At 43.5% G+C, this 25038-nt stretch overlaps 1 protein-coding gene across 5 annotated transcripts in view; it reads left to right on the top strand.

Annotated features, from left to right (window-relative positions):
- TCF7L2 (transcription factor 7 like 2) overlaps window positions 1-25038 on the top strand; it is a 282007-nt gene that overhangs the window by 214356 nt on the left and 42613 nt on the right. For all 5 annotated transcript variants that reach the window (XR_012020586.1, XR_012020585.1, XR_012020582.1 and 2 more), the window contains one exon: window positions 23718-23768. The gene's annotated coding sequence lies outside the window, so the exon portion shown is untranslated. The remainder of the gene's footprint in view (window positions 1-23717; window positions 23769-25038) is intronic.

Genomic DNA, 25038 nt, shown 5'->3' with positions numbered 1-25038 from the left:
CGTGATCAAGAAGAACTCTGATGCCAGCCAGTCTGGGTCTGGGCCCTGGCTGACGGCTTCCTGGAAGGGAGGGGGGGGCGGGTTGGCAAATGAAAGAACGTCTCTAAGATTTGGTTTTCTTAGCTGCAAAATGGGACTAAGACACTGGGAGGCCTGGATGAGATTGAAGTGCTTTGGGACAGTGTTTACCACTAGGGGGTCTGTTTATTCCATGAACATTAGCTACTATTACTACTGTCTGGGGCAAGAGAGAGAAAGACCTGGCCTTGTGTAGCCTTCTAGAAGAGAGAAGCAGTTGCCTGCTTGATGTATTTTTGGAAGGCCATCAGACTCAAATTTGTAGAGCGCTCCCAACCCCTGAATCCCCAGTGAGAATCTTCCATTATGGCCCCTGAATGTGGTCAGCCTCTCGGACTCCCGGTCAAATGCAGACACCCCCCAGGAGGGCTCACAGCTTCAGCCTTCTTGCGGGAGGTTCAGAGAGAGAGAGGCTGTGCGAGTCCCAAAGGGAGGTGATGTCTAGAGCCAGGAACTTGTCCCTCCTGGTCCTCATTCCTCAACAAACAGGGGGGTCAACTTTTGATCTTGAATTATCTTGATTAAAGGCAGCATTAGATCAGATTGTTCATAAAGGGTCTCAGAGTTGGAAATGATTTTTTCCAATACAATATTTTCTTCTAGCCAAAAAAGAGAAAAAAGGATGGGTGAATGTGTGCATGAATATGGGGTCGGGAAACTCAAAAGCCCTCGTACATTTATAGTTTGTCTTCAAAGCAACTTGCCATCCCATCTCTTTTCCCCTTGTTTGAGAGGGAAAGTGGCTTGGTCCAATGACCAAGAGGCCAGGCCACACCATTCCCCAGCCAGTGCACTGGGAAATGTTTAACAACTACCGCTTTATGGGGGGAAACCCTGACTTGTAGCATTTTCCACTTGCTATGGTGTAAATAGTCGGCCATAGCCAATTTCAATCGATCACTGTGACCCCGTTTATAGAGAGTTGGGGAGAGATGCTCATAAGCATGGCATTAGGACAGTATTTCCACCATATAGATACAATAGTCTTACATGACCTCAGAAGCGTAGGTAATATTAAAACAAGTGATGAGTTTGGAGTGTTCATCGCCTTTGCTGTTGATATAATTTATTTGGTTGTAAGTTTACGTAATTTTTAAAAACTGGCTTGAGGCACGCAGAAGGATGACCATGTGAGGAGCACAAGTGAAGAAGAGAAGCCTCAGGCGTAACTAACCCTGCTGGTACCTCGATCTTAAATCTCCAGCCTCCAGAACAGTGAGAAAATAAATTCATGTTGTTCGAGTGGAAAAGCAAAACAAAACAAAACAAAAGTGGCTTGCAAGATTACAGGAAATGGAACACTCCGTGCTCACAAGCCAGTAGGAGCTGGATTCGGTATACTATTCACCTCCGAACCATGGGCCTCAAAGCAGCTCGAAGCCTTCCCCTTGCTCATCCCCGAGGTATTCCAGCCAGAGGACATCCACGCTGCAGGCCCGGCCAGGATGGGCGCCCCTCGTTGCCCGGCCTTGGGGTCCCGGGCGGGAATGGGAAGTAGCCAGCAGCCGACGAATGCATCTTTGCCGAGCATCACCTCCTCCAAGGAAGCTGGGCTAGTCCCACCTGAGCCCGGGCTGCTTCAGAGAGAAGATTCAAGGACCCTCAGCTTTCAGCCTGGTCACTGCTTGCCAAAATTCCAGCAACTCTCACAAAGGAAAAGTAGTTAGCGCCCGAAGAAGTCAGGAGCGGGGAATTCCGCTGCTCTTCAGGGATATTGAAGAAAAGTTCCAGGGGCCAAGTCTATTCTCTTGACTTCTTGTCGGGGGAGCAGGGCATCGTGGGTAGCCTCCTCCCAGGATGAGCGGCGAGGTCAGGGCTCAGGCCCCGTGCAGGCTTGCTGCCTCCTTGCTCCTACGCTCCGTGCTAGGCCCGGCCGCAGAGGTAGCCAGCAGGGAGCCCTTCCTTTCAGCTGCCTCTCTCCTCTCTCCCGCCTCACCCATGGCTCCCTTGGGCTCCTGCTTGCTCCGGGGGAGCCCGTGGAGCATTATCCTGGAAGAAAGCCATTAGGGCTGAATGAGCAGCGTCTGCTTTCTGAAGGAGCCGCTCTGCTGCCCCGATGACTGCCTGGCTCCTGGCCCTGGGCCATTGTGGAAGGACAAAGCGGACACACACACCAATCCCACGACGGTCTCCTCTCAGCCCTTTCTTCTTTATTATTGTTATGATTACCTTTCAAACACTCCAGCTTCTTGGGCTCGTTATCTCTGGTGAGGCCTTTGGCCGAAGTGTACGGGGGCCACTTCTCCCTCCTTTGCACCCCCTCGCCCTCCTAGGCCTGGCTTCACTGCTGTCTCTTTGACAAAATACATAAAACCGATACTGATCGGTTAACATACATGACATCTTTAAACTTTAATCCATTTTCCCCTCTCTCAACGCGGCGGGCCGGCCTCTGTCGAGGTGCCTCTCCATTGTTCCCTGTCAAAGCCTTCTTGAGTGGGTTTCCCACTGAGTCACTTTTGTGTGAGTCAAATCAAGATTATAGGTAGCGGAGAAGAAAAAGCCGAGAAGAGAAGGTTAGCCCCTCATTTTAGACTTTAAGAAAAATCTGCCAGCAGGGGCCAGTCGGAGTGGGTAATGCACATGAAAGATCAAGTCCAAGCTGGGTCGCCCGTGTCACAAGAGGAGTTTTTCAGGAGGAAGCACACAAAACACGCATTGTCGCGGTCGCACACAGAGACATAAATTTAGGAACATGTTCGCCCTTCGCCTGAACATAGTTAGCTCTGATAATGAGGAACAATGAGCCGGAATGAAACCGCCCGGATTGAGTAGAGCGAGCGTTGACACTTGTTCATCCTCCCACAAAAGTGGCTTCTCTCTCTCCTCTCGTCTCCCTCCCGGTGCCAGATGACCCTCGGCCACTCATCGCTGTCCTCCCCGCACCCTCACCCGGTGGAATGGTGGAAAGGTCAGGTGTCCGACAGGAGGCCAGCTGGCCTCTGTGGCTTTGCTGGCTCCTCCAGATTGGACAGAAATCCATCTTGGCCTCTGACGTCCCTTTGGGGAAAGCTCCATAGGCAGTGCTCAACTTACATAAGGGGCAAGGTGCGTAGCTACCAGTTCTTACCCTCCAGGTGGCATGGGAAGTTGGGATGGGGGTGCCCAGGTTCAGTCCTGGCTGTACCCCCTTGCACTTGTGGGATCCTGGCCAATTACTTCATTTCCGGGCACCTCCATTTCCCCTCCTATTATGAGACGCTATCACCTCAGGGCCTGATGGCAGGATGACATGTCTATAAACTGCGCAGCACCTTGTGAGTACTCAGTAAGCGTTGGCTGTTAGTAGTAGTACTGGCAGGATGAATCAATGCCCTGAGCTAAAATAAAGCAGTTGAATTAGATCATGAAGATCTAAAGCTGTAGGTTCTATGATTCTCATTTCATCTTCCCATTTCATCTAGAGGTGGGTGAAATGCTCCTCATGTCACAGATAAGTAAAGTGGGAATCTAGAAGGAGTGAATGACATATCCAAGGTGACACAGCAAATAGTGACAGATAAAGGAAGGTGAGTGACCAGGTCCCCCCGCTACGGGGGCTTGTCTTTCACTTGGCAGAAGGCATTTGAGCATCATCCATGTTTTTCTCGTATTTTTTAAAGAAGATTTTATTTATTTATTCATGAGAGACACACAAGAGAGGGAGGCAGAGACACAGGCAGAGGGAGCAGCAGGCTCCATGCAGGGAGCCCGACGCGGTCTCGATCTTGGGACCCCAGGATCACTCCCTGGGCCGAAGGCAGGAGCTCAACCGCTGAGCCACCCAGGTGTCCCTGTTTTTCCCATATTAATAGTATGTTCCTTTTTATTGCTGAGTAATATTCTGTGGTATTGAAGAACTAGTTTGTTTATCCATTCTTCCATTGAAGGTCGTTTGAGTTGTTTCCAGCTGCTGGTGATTGTGAAAAAAAAAAAAAAAAAAAGACGACCATAAACATTTACATATTTACATACAGGTTTCATTTCCCTTTGGTAAAAACCTAGGCGTGAGCTTGCCGGTCCACATGGCTAGTGTGTGTTTAACTTCGTAGGAAACTGCCAAGTTGTTTTCCAAAGTGGCAGAGCCACTTTGCATCCCCACCAGCGATGGATGAGAGTCCCAGTTCCTCTGCGACTATTACCCGTTTTTAACACGTCAGCCATCCTAATAGGTATGGGAACCTTGGTTTCTCATCTATGGAGTGGAGACCATCACTGAGCCTCGGTGGTATTCTCGTGGTCTAGACGTAAAGCTCTCCGCACAGCACAGGGCCTGGCGGGTGAGGGGGTTGCCGAATGCAACCTGCGTTACCGATGACTCTGTCCAAGCCCAACATTCGTGCGCATGAGGGATATTGTGCTATATGCTTCTCCAGGTCTCTTCCCTGCACGAGAACATCGGTCTGTACTGGGCCAGATTGCTGCAGGGCTCTTTGAAGAGACCACTTTGTGTCTCTTTTAAAACCAGCCTCTGTTTTGTCTCCCTGGCTCTCTGCAGAGGGACCGAGCAACAGCTGCCGGCAGCAGGCCAGCCGGTCCCCCGGCGCTCTGAGGCCAGGCTTCGGTGAGCAGGCCGTCTGGGCAACCCTCCTGCCACTGCCTGAGGCCTGGGGGTTTTTCTTGGCGGCTCCCACCCCTGCTGCCGGCCGTTCCTTGTCTGCTTGCCCTGCCAGCACTGAGCTCCGGGCCGGAGGCACGAGGCGCTACACGCTCAGCTCCCTATTAAATATGGATTAACAAAAAAAATAAAAATAAAAATAAAAAGCCAAACGGGTCCATGAATCGGTCTCTGGGGGTTGTGGCCTTGGAGGTATCGTGGAGGGAAACAAACCATACAAACACTCCTTTCAAAGCGTGGCTGAGCCCTGGGCCTAATCACCGTGGTCATCGTGGAGGCCAGAGATGGGGGATGAATGCCCCTTCCTGACAGCAGCCCCACAGAGTGGTGTTAATGCGCCAGGTAGCCCTGATATTCAGCAGCAGCCCAAGTTCCCAGGGCTTTGGGCAATCTGGCAGCAGGCCTAGAGATGTGACACAACAGGCTTAAGTAATCCAGACAGCAGACCTAAAGAAATGTGGGGCAGACCCAAAGACATCAGGAGTTCAGCCCAGGCATTAGGCAATGTGCCCAAATAATGCAAATGGCTTCTAGAAGAAGGGTGACAGGCCCAAAGACATCAGGCAGTGGGCCTATAGAAACCAGGCACTGAGCTCAGAGAAGTTGAGCGTCTGGAACAGGGAATACAGAGGACAAGGCTAAAGTGGGGTCACAGGGCTTTGCTCATATGGCACTTTTCATGTAAAGGAGAAAAAGTCACCCCCTCTGGGCAAACACAAATGTAGTCCTGTGGGTGTCCTACTTTGGGGAGCAGAGCACCCCTGTGGCTGGACATTCGTGGACATCCCACATGGCAGCCTGGGTCCAAGGCCACTATGTTCTCCTAACACTCCTCTGGGTTTCTTTCCAAATGGCTTTTCATGGCCTTCAGATGTGCCCCGCCTATGAGTCAAGCTCTAAGCAGGCCCTCCTGGATCACTGGGATTGTCTTCAGAGACCACAGCCCTACCGTCTCTGGGGGAAGAAAGAAAGGCCGACCAGGAAGAGCGCTTGAGCTCTGAGCCAAAGCAAAGCCCGGTCTTGGAAAGCCCTCGGTATGGGGAGGGAGAGGCAGAGCCTGAAGTCGTGTTGGCACCGGGAGGGCTGTCAGCAAGAGATTGCTGCCTCCAGTCACCTCATTTGTCCAAGGCAGGAGGGCCCGAGGGTCATTTGGTACCAGAATGCTTAAGCAGGCAGGGAGGAACTGTACTGGGTGTTGGCCAGTGGGGTGGATGTGGCACCACTGAAAATAGCTCATCTGAGGGGCAGGGAGTTACCTGTATACAGCTCAGGAGGACATGGGGCTGGATCTAGGAAGATCTGGAGTGGGTAGTAGCAAAGCAGAATTGCAAAAGAAAGACAACTTGCACCCCCTTCTTTTGGCTTCTATTCCCCACATTGCCTTGGTTTTCCTCCTAGCTCTCTAGCCATTCCTTCTTGGTCTCTGCTGGCTAGCTCCTCCTCTTCTGTAGACCGCCCAGTGTTGGAGTGCCCAGGCTCTGTCCTGCGCTTTATCCTCTTCTTACATGTTCTCTCTCTCCAGGTAATCTCATCCAGACCCATAATGTGAAATGCCATCTGAAGCAGATGACCCCCAAATCTGCATGCCCAAGCCAGCTCTCCCCCCAAAACTTCATTCTTGTGTAGCCACCTGCTAAGTGACTCTTGCCTATAGATATCCAATAGGCATCTAAAAATGAATGGGGCCTAACAAATCCTGATCATCTGTCCTAATCCTTCTCCAGCCTCCTGTCCTCTTCCTAGTACAGGACACGTCCAACACCCACCCACCCCAGTCTCTTTGACTTCCCTTTTATTCATCCCATCTCTATATCTAATCCACGAGCACTTTTTTTTTTTAAATTTTTTTATTGGTGTTTTCTATCAGTTCTCTTTTCTAAACATGAGCAAGTCCGAACAATTCCACCTTCCAATATGGGCTCATCTACTTGTCTCCATATCCCTATGACCATCTTGGCTAGAGCCATCATTACCTCTTGAGCTAACACAACAGCCTTCTAACTGGTGATTTCACTTCTCCTCTTGTCCCATCCCCTCCCACCATCTCTACATGGTGGTCGGGCTAACCTTTTAAAAACATAAATTATATCACATCACTCCCAATTCAATACTCTCCAGTGGGCCCCACTCCCCTTGACTAGCATAGAACCTCCTGATCATGGTGTGCAAGGGCCTGGCTCTTCCCATTTTACCGGGTTTATCTCAAATATGCTTCCTTTTTCCCAGTATGTTCCATCACATTGACCTCTCTTCTGTTCTAATCTCCCTTGTGAGGCCCTTATACTAGTTGTCCCACTCTTGGAATACTGACACTCACAATGCTGGCTTTTTAATTTTAATTTAATTTAATTTAATTTAATTTAATTTATTTTATTTTTGGTCATTTGCTCTCAGTTCCATCTCAAGAGGGGCCTTTCTCATCTGTCCGGTCTAAAGTATCAACCTGGTCAAACTCTATCACATTAACTTATTTGAATTTTCCATGTAACACTCACTCATCACCCCCAGATTGTTTTTCTTACTCTCTTATTTCCTGTTTTTTCCTTTTATAATGCAAACTCCCTGATAATAGAGGGCTTGTCTTTTCCCCCACTGGATGCCCAGCACTTGGCAGAGCACCTGGTTTGTTAAAGGTACCCAAGGAAGTAACTGAAGGAAGGAACGAGTGAATGAATGAACACTGGATTTGTAGACCTAGGACCTGGGCCTCATCCATCTGCTCTGTCTCTGAGAAACATCTCATTCATTCACTCTGCATACTTTCCAAACTCCTGCTTTAAGAGAGGCTGGTGGATAAAGAAGTTCCTGCTGTGAGAACTCAGCAGAGGGACCACTTAAGGAGCCCAGAGGAAATGATAGCTCAACTGAGATCTGGAAGACAAGGAGGTATGGCAAGAGTGGTCTGGAGAGAGGGCACAGCAGGTACAAAAGGTCCTGAGATGAGCGAGGGAAAGCATATTCTGTTTCAGGAATGGAAAAGAATGGTCAATGGCTGGAACCATATGGTAGAAAAGAAAGAAAGAAAGAAAGAAAGAAAGAAAGAAAGAAAGAAAGAAAGAAAGAAAGAAAGAAAGAAAGAGAGAGAGAGAAAGAAAGAAAGAAAGAAAGAAAGAAAGAAAGAAAGAAAGAAAGAAAGAAAAGAAAAGAAAGAAAGAAGAAAGAAGGAAGGAAGGAAGGAAGGAAGGAAGGAAGGAAGGAAGGAAGGAAGGAAGGAAGGAAGTTAGGAGTCTGGAGGGAAGGAAGGAAGAAAGGAGAAGAAGGTAAAGCAGAGAACATTTGAACCTTGTATTCTGGAGGCTTCATTTGGAACCAAGGAGGGAAAAAGTCCTGATTCTTGGCCTTCTCTTGTCCCAGTCCTCAGGCCCTGGCCACTTGGACTACTAGTCCCCTTTTGATTCCCCCTATGCCTGATGATGGTAACAGAGGACACTCCGGGGTGGTCTCAGCCTACTCTCGTCCCTCGCTCACCCCGACAGCTCTTTACAATTCAATAGGCCCCTTGAACCTCACTACAATCTTCACTTGCAGAAAACTGAGTCCCAGAGCCAGAGGGATTTGCCTGGAGCTACAGAACTGGAACGAGAAGCAGATTTTTGGCCCTTGGCTGGAGTTCTCCAAGCCATACCACACAGCCTCTTTTCTCCTGAAATGTGTCTTCTTGGGCAGAATCTTTGCCTCCACCCAGGGAGTGTGCTGTGGAGGAACCGAAAGCCTGACCTGGCACTTTCCAAGGGCCTCCTGCTGTGTTCCCTCTGCTCCAAGAGCTTCGTACAAGCCATTGGTGCTGCTGGTGGCTCTGGGCCAAGCTGACGGCATCTGTTCTTACTTAAAGTATTTATTTTGAGAGTCAAGTGTAGTTGAGCTGCATGTTTCTTGGCAGAACCAGCCTGGCAGTGGACTTGGCCTATGGTGATGCCTGGCTTTGTGAGATGATGCCCGGGCTGTTGAGGAGACCCAGAGCAGGCCCTGTTTACACGAAGAAGGTCTTATCAGCCCCATAGGCAGCTGCCCCATCCCGTCCTGAGTCTCTGGTGAATGGTATTATGTTCATGACATTCTAGCAAGGGATGCAAGGAGGCAGGGAGGGATCATTCCACATTTGGCTCTTTCCAAATCATCACATATCCTTGGGCAAATTTCTGTTTTGCTGGGTCTTCTGTGTCACGTGTGCCAGGTACTGTGCTTCACAAGTGTTATTTTGTGCAATCCACATGTCCAGCCCCAGAAGTCAGGATGATTCCTCTTCCTTCTTCTCTCCTTGGAACCAAGGAAGGAAGAAGTCCTGATTTTCCAGAAATTTTCCAGAAAATTTCTCTGGAATAACCAGGTCCATGTTGTTTGCTTGTGCAGTGATTCCCATGATGCATCTGCATCCATCCGCCAACATGGTGGCACAATTGGACTTCCCATAGGGGTCAGGAAAATTGGTGATGTATTTACGGAGCAGCCGTTTATTATGTAGGGTGAGGATGGTTAAAAGGGACATTAGGTTGAAGAGGGACTTTGGGAAAGACCCATAAAGTCTACTTGGAGTGCATAAGCAGTCTCCAAGAAGCAACCTTGAGATTAAGGGTTGGAAACATGCAACACGAAGGAGGAACTGTAGGACAGTTTGTATAGAGGGAGGTCTCAGAGCCAGCTGACTTCGAGCATCTGGAAAATTAGAGGTGGAGGAGGGAAGGCTCAAGCTGTTCTTGAGGCTCTTGGGAACAGAAGGGTCAGAACAGAGGTTTTTCCTGTGAGAGACTTATGATGGTGAAGTGAGCTGCTTCCACAGAGGCTGGGCTCCAGACACTCTCCCTGTAGTTTTCTTTGAAAGAGCATCCACTTTTTGGTATCCTACTACTACCATTAAAGTGGAAGTGAAAACAAGGAGGGTCTCCATTTGTGCCACTGTCTGAAGGGTTTCCCATTCTGGACAAAGTCTGCAGCAAATAGTCTTTTTATATTGAAGTGTAGTTGACATGCAGTATTGGATATTGGATTAGTTTCAGATGTACAGTATAGTGATTCAATATCTATACACATTATGAAGTGACCAACACCATAAATCTAGCTACCATCTGTCACCATAGAAGTTGTCACAATATCATTAACTCTCTTCCCTATGCTGTATATGCACCCGTGACTTATTTATTTTATGGCTGGAAGTTTATACCTTTGGATCTCTTCCCCTATTTACCCCTCCCCTTACCCTCTCCTCTGTGGCAACCACTGGATTGTTCTCAGGATCTGTGGGTCTGTTGCTGTTTTATTTTGTTTGTTCCTTTGTTTTGTTATTTTTTTTTTAAGATTCCACTTATAAGTGAAATCTAAAAATTTGTTTTTGTCTTTCTCTAGCTTTTTACACTTAGCATAATACCCTCTGGATCTATCCATGTTGTCACAAGGCAAGAATTCATTCTTTTTTTATGACCAAGTAATATTCCATCATATATATATAAGATATACCATATTTTATTCATCCATTCATCCATCAGTGGACACATAGGCTGCTTCCATACCTTGGATGTTCTATACAATGCTGCAACAAACATAAGGGTGCCTACATCCTTTTGATTTTGTATTTTCTTTTTCTTCAGAGAGATACCCAGAAGTGGAATAGATAGCTCTATTTTTAATTTTTTGAAGAAACGTCATACTGTTTTCCATAGTGGTTGCACCATTTTGTATTCTCACCAATAGTACACAAGGGTGCCCTACCTCTGCATCCTCACCAACACATGTTATTTCTTGTCTTCTTGATACTAGCCATTCTGACAAGTGTGAGATGATACCTCATTATGGTTTTAAAAAAAATATTTTATTTATTCATTTGTCTAGAGAGGGAGAAAAAGCACAAGAAGGGGGAACAGCAGGCAGAGGGAGAAGTAGACTCCCTCCTGAGCAACGAGCCTGATGTGAGACTCAATCCCAGGACTCTGGGATCATGACCTGAGCTGAAGGCAGATGTTTAACCAACTGAGCCACCCAGGTGCCCCTCATTGTGGTTTTGATTTGCATTTCCCTAATGATTAGTGATGTTGATCATTTTTCCAAATGTATATTGGCCATCTGTATGTCTTCTTTGGCAAAATGTCTATTCAGGTCCTCTGTCCATTTTTTAAATTGGATCATTGTATTTAAAAATTCTATGCTGCATTGTATTTTTTAAAATTTAAATTCAATTGCCAAAATATAGTATAACACCCAATGCTTATCACATTGTTTTGTGTTTTTGATATTCAATATGTAAGTTCTTTATATATTTTGGATGTTCACCCATTTTTTGTTATATAATTTGCAAATATCTTCTCCCATGCAGTAGGTTATCTTTTTGTTTTGTTGATGGTTTCCTTCACTGTGCAAAAGCTTTTTAGTTTAACGTAGTCTTATTTATTTATTTTTGCTTTTGTCTTCCTTACCTGAGAAGATAGGTTGAAAAAAGTATGTTAAAACCAATGTCAAAGAGTTTACTGCCTATGTTTTCTTCTAAGAGTTTTATGGTTTTAGGTCTGGCATTTAAGTCTTTAAACCATTAGGGCTTTTGTTTTGTTTTGTTTTAATATATATAGTATAAGGAAGTGGTCCACTCTAATTCTTTGGCATGTAGTTGTGCAGTTTTCTTAACACCTATTATTGAAGAGACTGTGTTTCCCCATTGTATATTCTTGCCTCCTTTGTTGAAGATTAATTGACCATATAAGTGTGGGATTATTTTTGGATTCTGTACTTGATTTCATCGATCTATGAGTCTGTATCAGTACCATACTGTTTGGATTATTTTAGCTTTTTTTATATAGTTTGAAATCAGCAAGTGTGACATCTCCAGTTTTGTTCTTTTTTCTCAAGATTGCTTTGGCTATTTGGGATTTTTTGTGGTTCCATACAAATTTAAGATGATTCTAATTCTGTGAAAAATGCCATTAGCTTGATAGTGATTGCATTGAACCTCTAGATTGCTTTAGGTAGTATGAACATTTTTTTAAAAGTTTGTTTATTTTTCTTTTGTAATCTCTACACCCAACATGGGGCTCAAACCCACAATCCCCAGATCAAGAGTTGCATGCTCTTCCAACTGTGCCAGTTAGGTGCCCTGGGTGGTATGAACATTTTAACAAAATTAATTGTTTCAATTCATGTGCATGGAGGTCTTTCTGTTTATGTCATCTTCTCTCATCACTATCTTACAGTTTTCAGAGTATAAGTCTTTCACTAGTTGATTAAATTATTCCTGGGTATTTTATTCTTTTTGATGCAACTATAAATGGGATTGCTTTCTTAATTTCTCCTTCTGATAGTTCATTATTAGTGTATAGAAATGCAACAGATTTATGTATAGTAATTTTGTATCTTGAAAGTTTACTGAATTCATTTATTAGTGCCAAATGATCTTTTATTTTTTTATTTTTAATTTTTTTTCCAAATGATCTTTTAAATAAGAATCCATTTGAATTACCTTCCTGCTCTGTAAAATGATGCTAAAGATATTTGTTAAAACAAAGATATCTGTGCAAGGGGAATAATTGAAGCATCTGCATTTGCAGATTTTTAAGAAAATTTCAAAATCAATTTTATTGCAGCCAAAACAGCGGAATTAACCACACATAATAAACTATTATATATAAATATATATTTTATTTATAAATATAAGTATATACATTTGAAGTTATAGGAAATAAAGTTTGTTTTGTCAGACAGTGATAAACAAAATTAAAATTGCATATTTTAGTAACATAATTCAACACCAAAAGCTTAGAGAGGCAGGCTCTTGACTTGAGCAGGAAAAGCAGTGTTTGACTTCTAAGAAGCTTAAGGGCAGGGACTTAGTAGCTATCTTGTTCAGTACCCAACACAGAATTTCAGTGCATAACACAATGCCTGGCACATAGTAGTTGACCAATACATATTTGCTGAATGAATCAAGTTATATTATTGTGTGACCATTCTGTGGATATGTATATACTTTAATAAGCATAAGTGGGGGGATCCCTGGGTGGCTCAGTGGTTCAGAGCCTGCCTTTGGCCTAGGGTGTGATCCTGGAGTCCCGGGACTGAGTCCTGTGTCGGGCTCCCGGCATGGAGCCTGCTTCTCCCTCTGCAGTCTCTGTCTCTGTCTCTGTCTCTGTCTCTGTCTCTCTATCATGAATAAATAAATAAAATCTTTAAAAAAAACATTAAAAAAACAAGCATAATTGGGAACAGCCATTCTAAAGGCTGATTAACCATGAATGAGAGCTGTTGTTTCCAGGCACTCTTATCAACTAGGTATTTTTTTATTTTAAAAACTACTAGTTTTTCAGATAATAGAATATATCTTGTTTTTAAATGTTTAAATTTTTATAAATAAAGTTCTTTCTAGGAAACTTAAATTTTTCTTTTTATAACTTCCACTGGTCTACTTCCACAGAGAATAAATTCCGTATTTCAAAAGAGTTATCATGTCCTTTTGTTTTGTTTTGTTTTAAATCATGTTCTTTAAAACGATCTTCTTTTTTTCCTGGCTAAACATCCTCATTAGTTAAATGTTGATCTTCAGCTGTTATGATATTCCAGATATTTCAGCATCCTGATTATCATCTTCTGGATTTGATTCAGTTTGTGCATGGCCTTCTTCAATTGTGATTGGTGCTCAGCACTCACTGTCAGACTATGTTGACATACACAGCCTAGAATATAGAGGACAATTAGCTTTGTCTTAGATCTCTACTTTATAGCTTAAAAGTATATTGATTTTATTTTGGGGATCTTATGCATTTAAAAATTAAACATGAATGTTTTATTTATACAAGACTCCATTAACCAAAGAATATATAACAATACTTCTCATTGCCTTCCCCTCATTCTCAATCCTATTCCTCTCCCTAGAGGCCATTTTTCTTCATTTGTATGTATATAGACATATATTTATGCTTTTGTTTCATATAAACCTATTTTTATACATTCATGTCATTTTGCTGTTTTTCATTTAACAATATTCCTTGGAATTTTTCATGTGCGTACATATATTTTTAACATGGCTGGATGGTATCCCTCAGAGTGTACATGCCATAATTTATTTATTGACTTCCCATATATTGGTATTTGGGTTGTTACCATTTTGTAGCATTTACCACTGCAAACCATGCTACGATGAATACTTCTGACAAAATGCAAATGTTTCCTTATCCTAGATTTCCAGAAGTGGCTATTTGAACCAAAAATAATGTGCATTTAGGGTCCCCTGGGAGGCTCAGTCGGTTAAATGTCTGTCTTTGGCTGAGGTCATGATCTCAGGTCCTGGGATCAAGCCCCACCTGCTGAGCAGGGAGCCTGCTTCTCCCTCTGCCCCTTACCCTGCTCATGCTCTGTTGCTCTCTCTATCTCTCTCTCAAATAAATAAATAAAATCTTTAAAAAATATTATATTTAAATTTTTAAAATAATTATTGCCAAATTGTCTTTCAAAAGGATACTAACTGAAAGTGCCCATTTAATTGCATTCTCATTGGCACAGATGTGATCAATTTATGATTTTTATTAAACTCATTGGCTGAAGTTCATACATTAATAATTTAGTGACAGTAAAATTGAATATCTTTTTAAAAATATGTTTTTTTTCACCTTTATATATCTACTGTGAATTTTGTGTTAGTATTGAGGCATTTCTAATACATTTCTCCTTTTCTCGAGTTGTTTTAAAAATCACATTCTTAAACTCTTCCAAATTCTTCTCCAGCCCCACCTTTCTCTACTCAGATATATCCTTCCTGAATCCTTTTGTGAGCCTACTAACTATAAATTTATAGCTCTATAAGACTGAAGCATAACTGTAGCCTAGGACTTCAATTTATTGCCATTTTTGGTTGGTTTCACTCTTTTTTGGATTTTATATTTTCTTCTTTCTTGGCTTATTTTCTTGCTTAATTAGTGTATAATCTCAAGTAGCTTCAAAAAATAATATAAAAGGTGAAAATTCCAAGTTCTTGTATGTTTGAAAATGCCTTTATTCCACCACTCACCCTTTTAATGACAGTTTGGCTGGGTATAAAATTATATGACTAAAATAATTTTAAATGCATCACATCCTGATATCTAGTATGCTGATAAGAAATAAGAGACCAGTCAGGGTTCTGGGCCTTTAAACTTCTTGAAAGTCACTTCAGCCAAAGGGGAGCTTGTAACAATGAGGGGAGGTTCAGCAATAATACTATCCATTTTTTTTGCACTTCAGAGATCAAAAGCAGTAATCAACAATCAGAGCACAGATCTTATACGCTGAAAACAGGTTCTTTTTATCCACCTTGGTTCTGCAAACTGTATGCAAGATGCTCTAGGAACATGTGCACAGCTGCTGCCACCTGGCTGGGGATGAGGGATGGGTAGCTGCTCTGGTGCTAAGAGCTGAAATTGGCTGAAATAAACCAAATGTACTGTGCAAACTTTCTGTAGATGCCAGAGTTCCAAAATAGTTACATCAGATAGATCCTACCATTGTGATTTTTGTCTAGTGGGGAGAGAGTTTCTTGGTGCTTCCTACTCTGCCATCTTCCCAGAATTCTCTGTGTAGCCATTCCTTCTTAGATTTCAATTACATGGTATTTGATATTCTCCCACAGTTCACTGTAGCTCTGTTCATTTAAAAAAGTTATCATTCTGTTGTTTTGATTTTTTGATTGGATCATTTCTTTGCTCTATCTTCAAGTCTTGAAGTTCATTTATTAAAATAATCCAAATATCCAATCTGCTGTTAAATCTATTTGAGAAATTTTAGGTGTTTTTAGTTATAAAATTTTTATTATTTTTAAATATTTTTATTTCTCTGCTGATATTTCTTCCTTTTTTTAAAAAAAAACTATTTTATTTGTTTATTCCTGAGAGACACAGAAGGAGAGGCAGAGACAGGCAGAGGGAGAAGCAGACTGCTTGCGGGGAGCCCAGTGTGGGGCTCAGTCCCTGGACCCAGGATCCAGAATCATGGCCTGAGCCAAAGGCAGACACTCAGATGCTGAGCCACCCAGGCACCCTGATATTTCTTCCTTTTGCTTAATCATATTGATATGAGCATAGTTGCAATAGCTGCTCTAATATCCTTGTCTGCTAATTTCTGCATCCTGTTCATCCAGCGATAAGTCTCCAATGATTCCTTTTTCTTTTGGGGATGAATCATACTTTCCTGTTTCCTCACATGTCTAGTAATTTTGGATTGTGTCTTGGACATTTTGAATGATACATTTTAAAGAATTTAAAGATTCTGTTATAATCTTTTAAAGAGTGTAGATATTTTTGCTTTAGCAGTCATTTTACTCAGTCAGACTCAAACTTCAAACTCGAAGTCTTCTGTAGTTGTTGGCTTAGCCGGACTGCTTGAAGTCTGCCTCATACAAGAATAATTCAGGAGTTAGCACAATTTCTTTCTCTCTCTTTTTTAAGATTTCATTTATTTATTTGAAATAGAGTGTGTATGAGAGAGAGAGTTTGAGTGGAGGGCAGAGGGAGAGAGAGCGGCAGGCTCCCCACTTAGCAGGGAGCCCAAGACAGAGCTCTATCCCAGGAACCCAGGATCATGACCTGAGCTGAAGGCAGACATTTAACCAGTGGAGCCACCCAAGTACCCCAGTACAATTTGTTTTTGAAATCAATGCTCCCCTCTTCTGATTCTCTCCTTTCTGAGACGTTGTCTCTCACTCTTTAGCTCCTGTGGTCATCACAAATTCTGCCTTAGTGGATCCTCAAGCCAGTGAGACTGTCTGTTTCTATCCAAGTTTCAGTTGACCTACCAGACACCATGTGTTCTTAGGTGAAGAGTGATACAAATGAGAAATTCACTAATTGCTGTTCCCTTCTTCCAAGTATTGGCTCCCTTCCAGTTTCTGCCTGGTTTTGGTTACTCTTAATGTCTTTCAATATATATATTTTATATGTTTTGTCCAAAGTTTACAGTTGGTACCCGAGGAAAGTTTGTACCAATAGAAGCTACTCTATCATTACTAGAGGTTTTCCCTGTACTCTTTCAGCACATATTTTATCTTTTACTTTTCTGCATTTGCGCGCGCGCGCGCACACACACACACACACAATAAATCTTAAATTGCTTTTACTTTCCCTCCTTCCTATCTTCTCATGTTCTCATGTTGACATCATTTGATATTTTCCAAATATTAATTTTCATACATTTCTTTGTGCATCAGAATTATTTGCATTTAACTATACATTAAATAAACCATGTCTTGAATTCCTCATCTACTCCTTACTTGTTTTACCTTTTCCAAGTCATTCTTTCAGAGAATATAAGCATGGTAAAGGCTTTAATTTTCTGAATGTCAGAAAAATATTTATTTTGTATTCTCAATTAAGTGTAACTGGAATGAATATGAGATTATAGGTGGAAAATCATTTACTCACACTTTTGAACATTATTTCTTTACTATTTTTCTAACAGTATGCTATTGAGAATTCTGATTCCAATTTTATTGTTCTTTTGTAAATGAATGATTCTTTTCTGCCTGGAAATTTTATAGGATTTTTTTCACTTTATCCTAAGTTTTATAAAGCTTTAATGGTAGGTTTAGCTTAAAATCATCTTCTTTTTCTGGGAACTTAGTGGGTCCCATCAATATGAATGATCAGCTCTATAAAAAATTTGTTTTCTACTAAAATAAAACAATTTGTTTTCTCTGCTCTATTTCCTCTATTCTTTCCAACTAGGAATCCTTTTAGATGAACTTGGGAAAAACAGAATCTAGACTCCACATCTCAACTGTCTTTGTTATATTTTAATTTTACTGTTGTTTTAAATTGTATTTTGCATGAATGCCTCCTCTCAGTTTTCTCCATGATTAAATTACTCTCCAGCTCTTTTATGCTGTTTTCCAGCCCACTTATTAATTTTTTGTGGCCCAAAATTTTAATTTCCATGATTTTAATTTGATTGTTTTTTTTTTGGGGGGGGATATTAATCATACAAATTCTAAAGTTTTTTTTTTCTGTTGCCTGAGTAAATTGGTGCCTTAGTTTAGTTCTCATGTTTGAAATGAGCACCTCTCAAATGTTTGTTCTTTCTCAATGGTCTCTTTCCTTTTATGTTCAAGATTCTGGGTGTGTCTGCCTATTCCTTTTAAATATGACTTGAGAGCAAGATTTGGGAGGCCACTATGCTAATACTTTATCACTATGGTCAAATATGGAAGTTATACTGTACACTTAAATTATGTCTTTGACATGAAGCTTAAGAGACCTTAACAATAGATGTGTGAAACACTACTGTCCAAAAAGAGTCTAGAAATCGTGTCTTAAAAATATCTGAAAATACAGATTTTCCCCATGTTGGGAAAATGTGGAGAAATGAGAATCCCCAAGAGCAGGAAATGCAAAGATCAGGATGGACTTCCAAGAAGAAAAGCTCTGTGCTTTGGCCAAGGGCCTTTCTTATTTAGGATCATCATGTACTATAATGTGCCATTCATATACGATGTTGAATTCACCAACCCAGGAAGGTAGCAGGCTTTGTGTGCATAATTGGGCACAGCTGAGTTTAACTTGTGGGGACCTGAAGACCTGGCTGTCTCCCACTCTCTGCCCTAGCATCATCTATGTTTCCCAAGACCTAAGAAACAATGGAAATGAAATGAATGCTATAGCCAAACATTGCAAATTGTGGTCCTGCCTGAACAGCATTATTTCTCTTGGCCCAGTTTCCCAGGGCATACCGCTGGGCCTAATTTCTGTGCTCACATATTCTGCTGGGACTGCAGACCCTTAAGAGTACGAAAAGAACATAGGCAGTGTTCGGATCGTGAAAAGCCATTCAGCACATTGATGCTTCTCTCTTGTAATACGGTCTTTCCCCCAGGATAGCATCTAATTGCTACTTGAACAAACCCACTGTCTTTACCTCAACAGCCTTGCCCAGTAGGCCATTGCAAACATTTATTATTCTTTGAGTGACAAAGCTCTTCCCATCTATCTCTTCTGAATTTGTTTTTTTTGAACTTCCACTTCTGCCCCCACTCCTGTCATCGAGGCGGTATCAAAAGTAGCAACATGCATTGATATTATCCACTCTGCTAAAGATCTTGTGTACTTCAGTGATACCCCCTTCCATGTCTTTTTTGAAGTTGGAGAGATGGAGGATTTTTTTTTTTAACCTTTCAGTAACTTGTACAATTTTCTCAGGAAATCAGCATGAGAGAAAATATTTGCTAACATCTGACTTCCCTTCGACCAAATCCACCTGCTCTGGAAAAACTGCCAGAAAAACATATTTCCAGAAGGTTCTTTTTGGAGACAAAATGGTTGTCTTATTTCCTTGACTATTTCTTGATGTGCTCAGAGGAAAGGAAGGAGAATGTCAAGTGGTTATTCTGATGATTTAAAGAAGGCGCTGAGGCAAGAGCAAGGGAACCTTGGAAAATGATGCTTCTACCTGATAGGGATAGTTATGATTTACATGGAGTAGCTGTGATAGGCCGGGCCTGTGCTACGGTATCTCATAACCTCTCAGAAACCCCACAAAGCAGGGCTCATTATCATTATTTTCCTTTGATAGGTGAGGAATCTGAGGCCACATAAATACATAAAGGTAATAATAATAATGATGACTTCTATCTATTGAGCATTTGCCATATGGCTGGCATCTGCCTTCCCCTGTTCACACAGATCTCGTGTACTCCTCACAACCATTCATGGGGAAATAGTGACTGCTGCACAGGGCTTTCTGGTTCTGAGACCCTATGCTTGCCATTTTGCCATCTGATTACTTTGACAATTATTTTTTTTTTAAAGATTTTATTTATTTATTCATAGAGATACACAGAGAGAGAGAGAGAGGCAGAGACACAGGCAGAGGGAGAAGCACTCTCCATGCAGGGAGCCTGACGTGGGACTCAATCCTGGGTTCCCTGGGATCATGCCCTGGACTGAAGGGGGTGCTAAACCACTGAACCACCCGGTCTGCCTACTTTGACAATTATTAAGTTCTTTTATGTGAGCTTTCCTCACTGCCTGATTTCCACTGACTTCTTAAAGCTGTTCTGCTATCCAATGCACTGTTAGCCTGAGCAAAACCTTTAATTTCAGAAGGTCTTGTCTGTTGTCTCCCCTAAGCTTTTAAAAAACCCCAAATGTCAACCATAAATGGCTACATCCCCATCTCAGGGCAGGTCACATGATCCTTGTTGGCCAGGTGTAGTCCCCCTTCTCTTTCAGTTCCCCGATTGGCTCAAGGATGGCCCCGTGACCCAAAGATAATCAGAACCCTCTCAGGACTTCTCTGTAGAGCTAACAGAAGGAGGATAATCCCTTTCCTTTGGGTCTTGTAAGTTGGGTGAATGTGAATATGGGGCAGGTGCCTGCCGTATTCCTTGCCACACAGAGGAAATCTGCACATTAAAACCAACACGAAGAAAAGTAGCTTTTGAGCTTTTAGATCCAGCTAGCTCTAAAGACAGTTCTACCCCTAAACTTCCCAGGAATAGCTAGTAAATACCCCTTCTTACTTAACCTGGTTTGAGTAGCCTGTCACTTGCAACTAGTGGTATACTGGTAAACTAGCTGTCTGGGGAAAAGAGACACTGAAAAAAGCCTTGATTTTTCATGTTTGCCAATTACAGTGGTGTAAATGCCTCCCTGCGGCAGATTTTAAGCTGCCAAGGTATAATGAGCAGCTTGCCCATTTCTGAATAGTTAACAATGGGCTTTTGTGAGCAGGTACCTGCCAGCTCCAGCATAGCACTGTCTGCAACTAAAAAGTCCCAACTAATTTGCTTTCACACGGGCCTGCTGAGATGACAGGAGTGGTAGTCAGGGCACTTGACTGGGCTGCCTCTGCCCTTCTGCATCCCTGAAAGTTTTCAGACTCTATAGGAACTCCTAAGTGGGGAGGGGAAATGCTCCATAGCACCACCTGGCAGACCTTTAATTCAAAAAATTGAACTTCTACAATTGTATTTTTTTAAAGCATAGTTTATGGCCACTTCCCCTCCTCAGAATCACCTACTGATCTGGCGCCTGCCCAAAGCCTGCATTTACAACACACTCCCCGGCTGATGGGTGCGCACCATGTCCTGAGCACCGCCAGTCTCCCCCGCTGGTTTGGTGCCTGTGCTGTGTGCAGAAGTAGGGAGGACGGGTTGCTCTGTCCTGCCTGTGACTTGCAGGTGGCTCTCGGAAGAGCCCTGGGGTGTTTTCACAACACGGTCATCTCTGCTTTGTGTGAGGTCTAGCATTCCAAGAGGGACGGGCCAAGGGGTAAGGAGATGAGAGGAGAATGTGAGGGATTGTTCATCGATGAGTTAGTGTTCTTTCTCCTCTTGCCTCCCACCCTCAACCTCTACCTCTGCTTTCTTGTGTTTTCTTTAATCTCTTTGACTCAGTTTCCAAATCTATGAAACGGGGGACAGAAAGATGATCCCACAGGGTAATGGGGAGGACCCCATCGAACCCAGCAGCTAGTACGCTGCAGCGATTTGGTGCCTTTCACCTGATCTTCCTCTTTCTTTCTCTCTTGGTACCTGCCCCCTTGACTTACTATCGGAGACCCGGCGGGGCCTACAGACTGCGACACACATCTTTTAAGATCTATTTGCGGGTTTCTAGGAGATGCACTTTCTGTGTTGATACTTGTGGATTCTGGAGTTGATTTTTTAAATGGCGACGTCATCTTATTGACCTATTTCCTGAGGATGTTTCCTTGGGTTCCACAGATGGGGAGGAAGGGGAACGGCTGGTCTGAGAGCCCTCTGCTCTCCGCTGCAGCAGGAGCCCACTTCCACCAAGGGCAGTGACTCACCCCGTATTAATTGCACTGCAATTATCCTGGGGAGCCTGAGTTTCCTCTTGATGTCTCCTGTCTGGTTTCCTTTTGACCCGCACAGCTGTCTAATAGAGATGGCTTTTGCGACTTCTTAGTTAATGTGGTTCATTATTTCCAGCGCTGCCTCCTGCCTTCAGTGGCTGGAGGTTTTTCCGACTCTGACTTGGAGACTTTCATGAGTTGTGTCTTCAATCAGGGCCTGGCGCTGCCTGCATTGTCTGTGGGAGAAATTTCATTTGCAAATCAGAAGCAGTTCACAGAGCGCGTGGCGGTGTTGCTTCACGAGGCAGGGTTTTCATCTTCGGCGCGGCTCTCCCCAGTCACCTCCACGAGCCTCGGCTGAGGAGGGAGAAGTCCCTCTCCCCCAGACCTCTCCGAGCGCCGCGGAGACAGAGCGGTAGGCATGAATTTGTTTGCTCCTGAGCCGCGCTAATTATCTGCAGAGGGCCGCAGAGCCAGGCGGTGTCTGTTCTCCCGGCGTCTTGCCTCACGCTGGGTCATGCCACAGAGACCGGGATGTCTGGAGCCCGAGAAGCTTCTGATGTCAAATGTCTTTAGGAAATTACAAAAATCACACTAACTCACCTCAAACTTTCTAGGCCTCTCAAAACTCAGCAGAGCCGTGGATGGCCCTGGGAAGTTTGCGTGGATCACGCTCATCCTTTCTAGGCTGAGGCTGAAGACAGCTCTGAGCCTGGGATTTCTTGTTCGGTGACGACTTCACTGATTCAACCAGTTTTTATTGAAAATCGGACATCTTCAACTCTCTACCGGGAGCAGGGGGCATTGAGAAGGGGGGGTAAAAGCCTCTATGACCTGGGGGTTCATTTTCATCATCCAGAATGATAACTGGCCTGGATGTAATGAGAAAGGGGGCCTCCTTGGGGAGTAAGTGTGGCAGCGGTGATGGGTGGGCCCAGGCAGGGAGGACCCCTGATGCTGGGGCAGGCCCGAGAGGAACACCGGGCAATGCCTAGGGAGGCCGCCCATTTCTACCCAAGACCAAGATGGTTGAGAGGAGGCAAAAGGGGAAAGAGTGAGAGCAGAGGGAAGAGAGAAGTAGAAAGAGAGAGAGTGGTAGCGTCGAAGCAAGCACACTGGCTGTGGGAGGATTAGATGTGATGATGAAGAGACTCCCAAACAGCCGAGGCAGAAGTCAGTGAAGAAGGGAATGACGTGGGGTTGTTCTGTGGTAAGGAATACGGGAAGCCTCGCACATCTTCAGGGTCCTCGAGGACCCTGACTCCGACCACCTGGAATGCTCTGTGTGAGGGTTTGGGGCGCAGGGGGTTGTAGGACAGTGGTCTGAATGGTAGCCTCTAAGAATATCTGTGTGTCATACTCAAAGAGTTGTACTCTCAGCTCTCCAAGAAATTCCCGAGATCTACAACAATCCCTTTCCCAACAAGGATGAACAGTTAAAGCTTTACTTCTGAAGACCTGATCCCTATCTTCAAGGGGCTGACATGGCATTGAACAGATAAGCACTAATAAAAACTATATGATGGCTTATTAATGATAATGATTGAACACCTACTACGTATTCATCTCTGTGTTGGATTCTCTATTTACATTGTCAATGATTTCCATAAAACTTCGTGAGGTAGGTATTGCATAGGCTGTGGGGGTCCAGGGAGAGAGTGACTGTGGATGGATAGTCTCAGATGGTCTTCTTTAGGGCTGGGGTTGAGCAGGATTTGAAGGATGAAGAGGACTCAGAGAAGAGGGCATGCTTGGAGGTTGGTTTGTGGTAACTCTTAAATCATTCCTTCATATATCAATTCTCCTCAAAAGTAGGGAATGTATCCCAGTCTCCCTGAGGGTTGAGCCACTGCCTGACTGGGTAATTTCCATCGGTCCCTCCTATGAGGTCAGAGAATTGCCTTTTTCTGGCTTGAGGGAGAACAAAATGATGGGAGCTGCCGAAGAACTCCTGTTACCAAGACCTCCAGAGGCCAGATGAGAAAGTCCTTGCAGTTGAGGCTCTGTGACTCTTCAGAATCCTGGTCTGAGGTCCGAGTTGAGGACGACTCTCGGGGAAATCTCTTACCAGAGATCAATGTGACATTACTGGCCACGTGGGTCTCAGTCTATAGTATCTGACACTTCCTAGCTCAGGAACCAAGAGGTAAAAAATTTGAACAATGGCTATACATCTATAGGTTTGAGTTATGGCTATACATCTACTTCTTAGGTTTTCAAGAACGAGGATGCTCTTTGTTTTTAGGGACGCTCACTAGGAAACCTTGAACACACAGTCTTTGTATTGCAGGGTTCGTGCTGCCAAGTGTCTCTTGCGCGAGTTAACAAGAAGAGACCAGAGGTGAGTTGGAGTTGGCGTCCTTTTCTTTTCTGAAGAAATGAATAAATAAGGGTTTTTTGATCTCCTTTTCTTCAAACTAGCTCCCCGCAGAGCTACAAAAAAAGATGTGCTGAAATGTCTCGGATGGCTGATGTGGAAGTGTAGACTATCCTGTCAGTGACCCTTTTGGGTCTAGAGCCCGAGTGTGGCCAATTCAAGTAGAAAGCACTCATGGAGGCTCTGCTGTGTGTCTGGACTGAGAAAGGAGGCAGATTGACACAGAGTCCTTACTCCCAGGCAGTTTACAGCCAGAGAGGAGGGGTAAGGGATGCACGTGGTAACTCCGGCATGAAGCAGAATAGGCCACGTGCCATGGCAGCGGCTCAAATGCAGAAAAAGTCACATCCATCCGGTCAGTGGAGGTCAGTGGCTGGGGGCATGAGGCATGCCATCAAGAAGACCTTTGAGGACAGAATAATGTTTGAGATGACACTTGAGAAACAATAGGATTTCTTTTGTTTACTGTTTTGTGGCTAATGTTTACATATGTATCTTAAAATTTAAAAACAATACATAATTATAAGAAAATATTAAAAGTGTAAAGAAGAAAATGAAAAGGAATGTGCTCAGAATCTCAGCACCCTGAAGAAAACAGAAGTAACATTTTGGTGTATTCCTTCCAGACTTTTCTCTATGTATATAGGTCTGTATATTCATACACACATACACACACAGAGTTCACAAGTTGGGCTTATACTGAATACATATTTTTGGGGTCTACTCACTTAACAGAATAATGAGTTTTCACATACATTAAATGTTTTTTAAAGGGGTGCCTGGGTGGCTCAGCAGGTTAGCGCCTGCCTTCAGCCCAGGGCATGATCCTGGAGTCCTGGGATCGAGTCCCACATCAGGCTCCCTGCATGGAACCTGCTTCTCCCTCTGCCTGTGTCTCTGCTTCTCTCTCTCTCTGTGTATCTCTCACGAATAAATAAATAAAATCTTTAAAAGATAAAAATAAAAAATAAGTGTTCTTTAAAGCCATGGCTTATAAAGTCATTTGTTACTTGTCCCATAATTGATTTAGCCATTTTAGTCCAATTAGACTTCTAGCTTGTTTCCATTTTCTCACATAGTTTTGCTGCATCTTCTTACACATAAAGAGAAAAAGTTTTGCTATGCAGAGCCTAGGCGTGAGGGTGGGGTGTAGCGGGTAGAGGGCATTCCGGGAAGAAGAGTCAGTGTGAGCAAGTGTCTGGAGGTGCAAAGCACAAAAGTGTGTGGGAAAAGC

This window comes from Canis lupus, chromosome 29 (assembly GCF_048164855.1).
Source record: "Canis lupus baileyi chromosome 29, mCanLup2.hap1, whole genome shotgun sequence".
NCBI classification, from domain to species: Eukaryota; Metazoa; Chordata; class Mammalia; order Carnivora; family Canidae; genus Canis; species Canis lupus.
The sequence above is the reverse complement of the archived record's forward strand: the minus strand, read 5'-3'. Positions and strand labels throughout refer to the sequence as shown.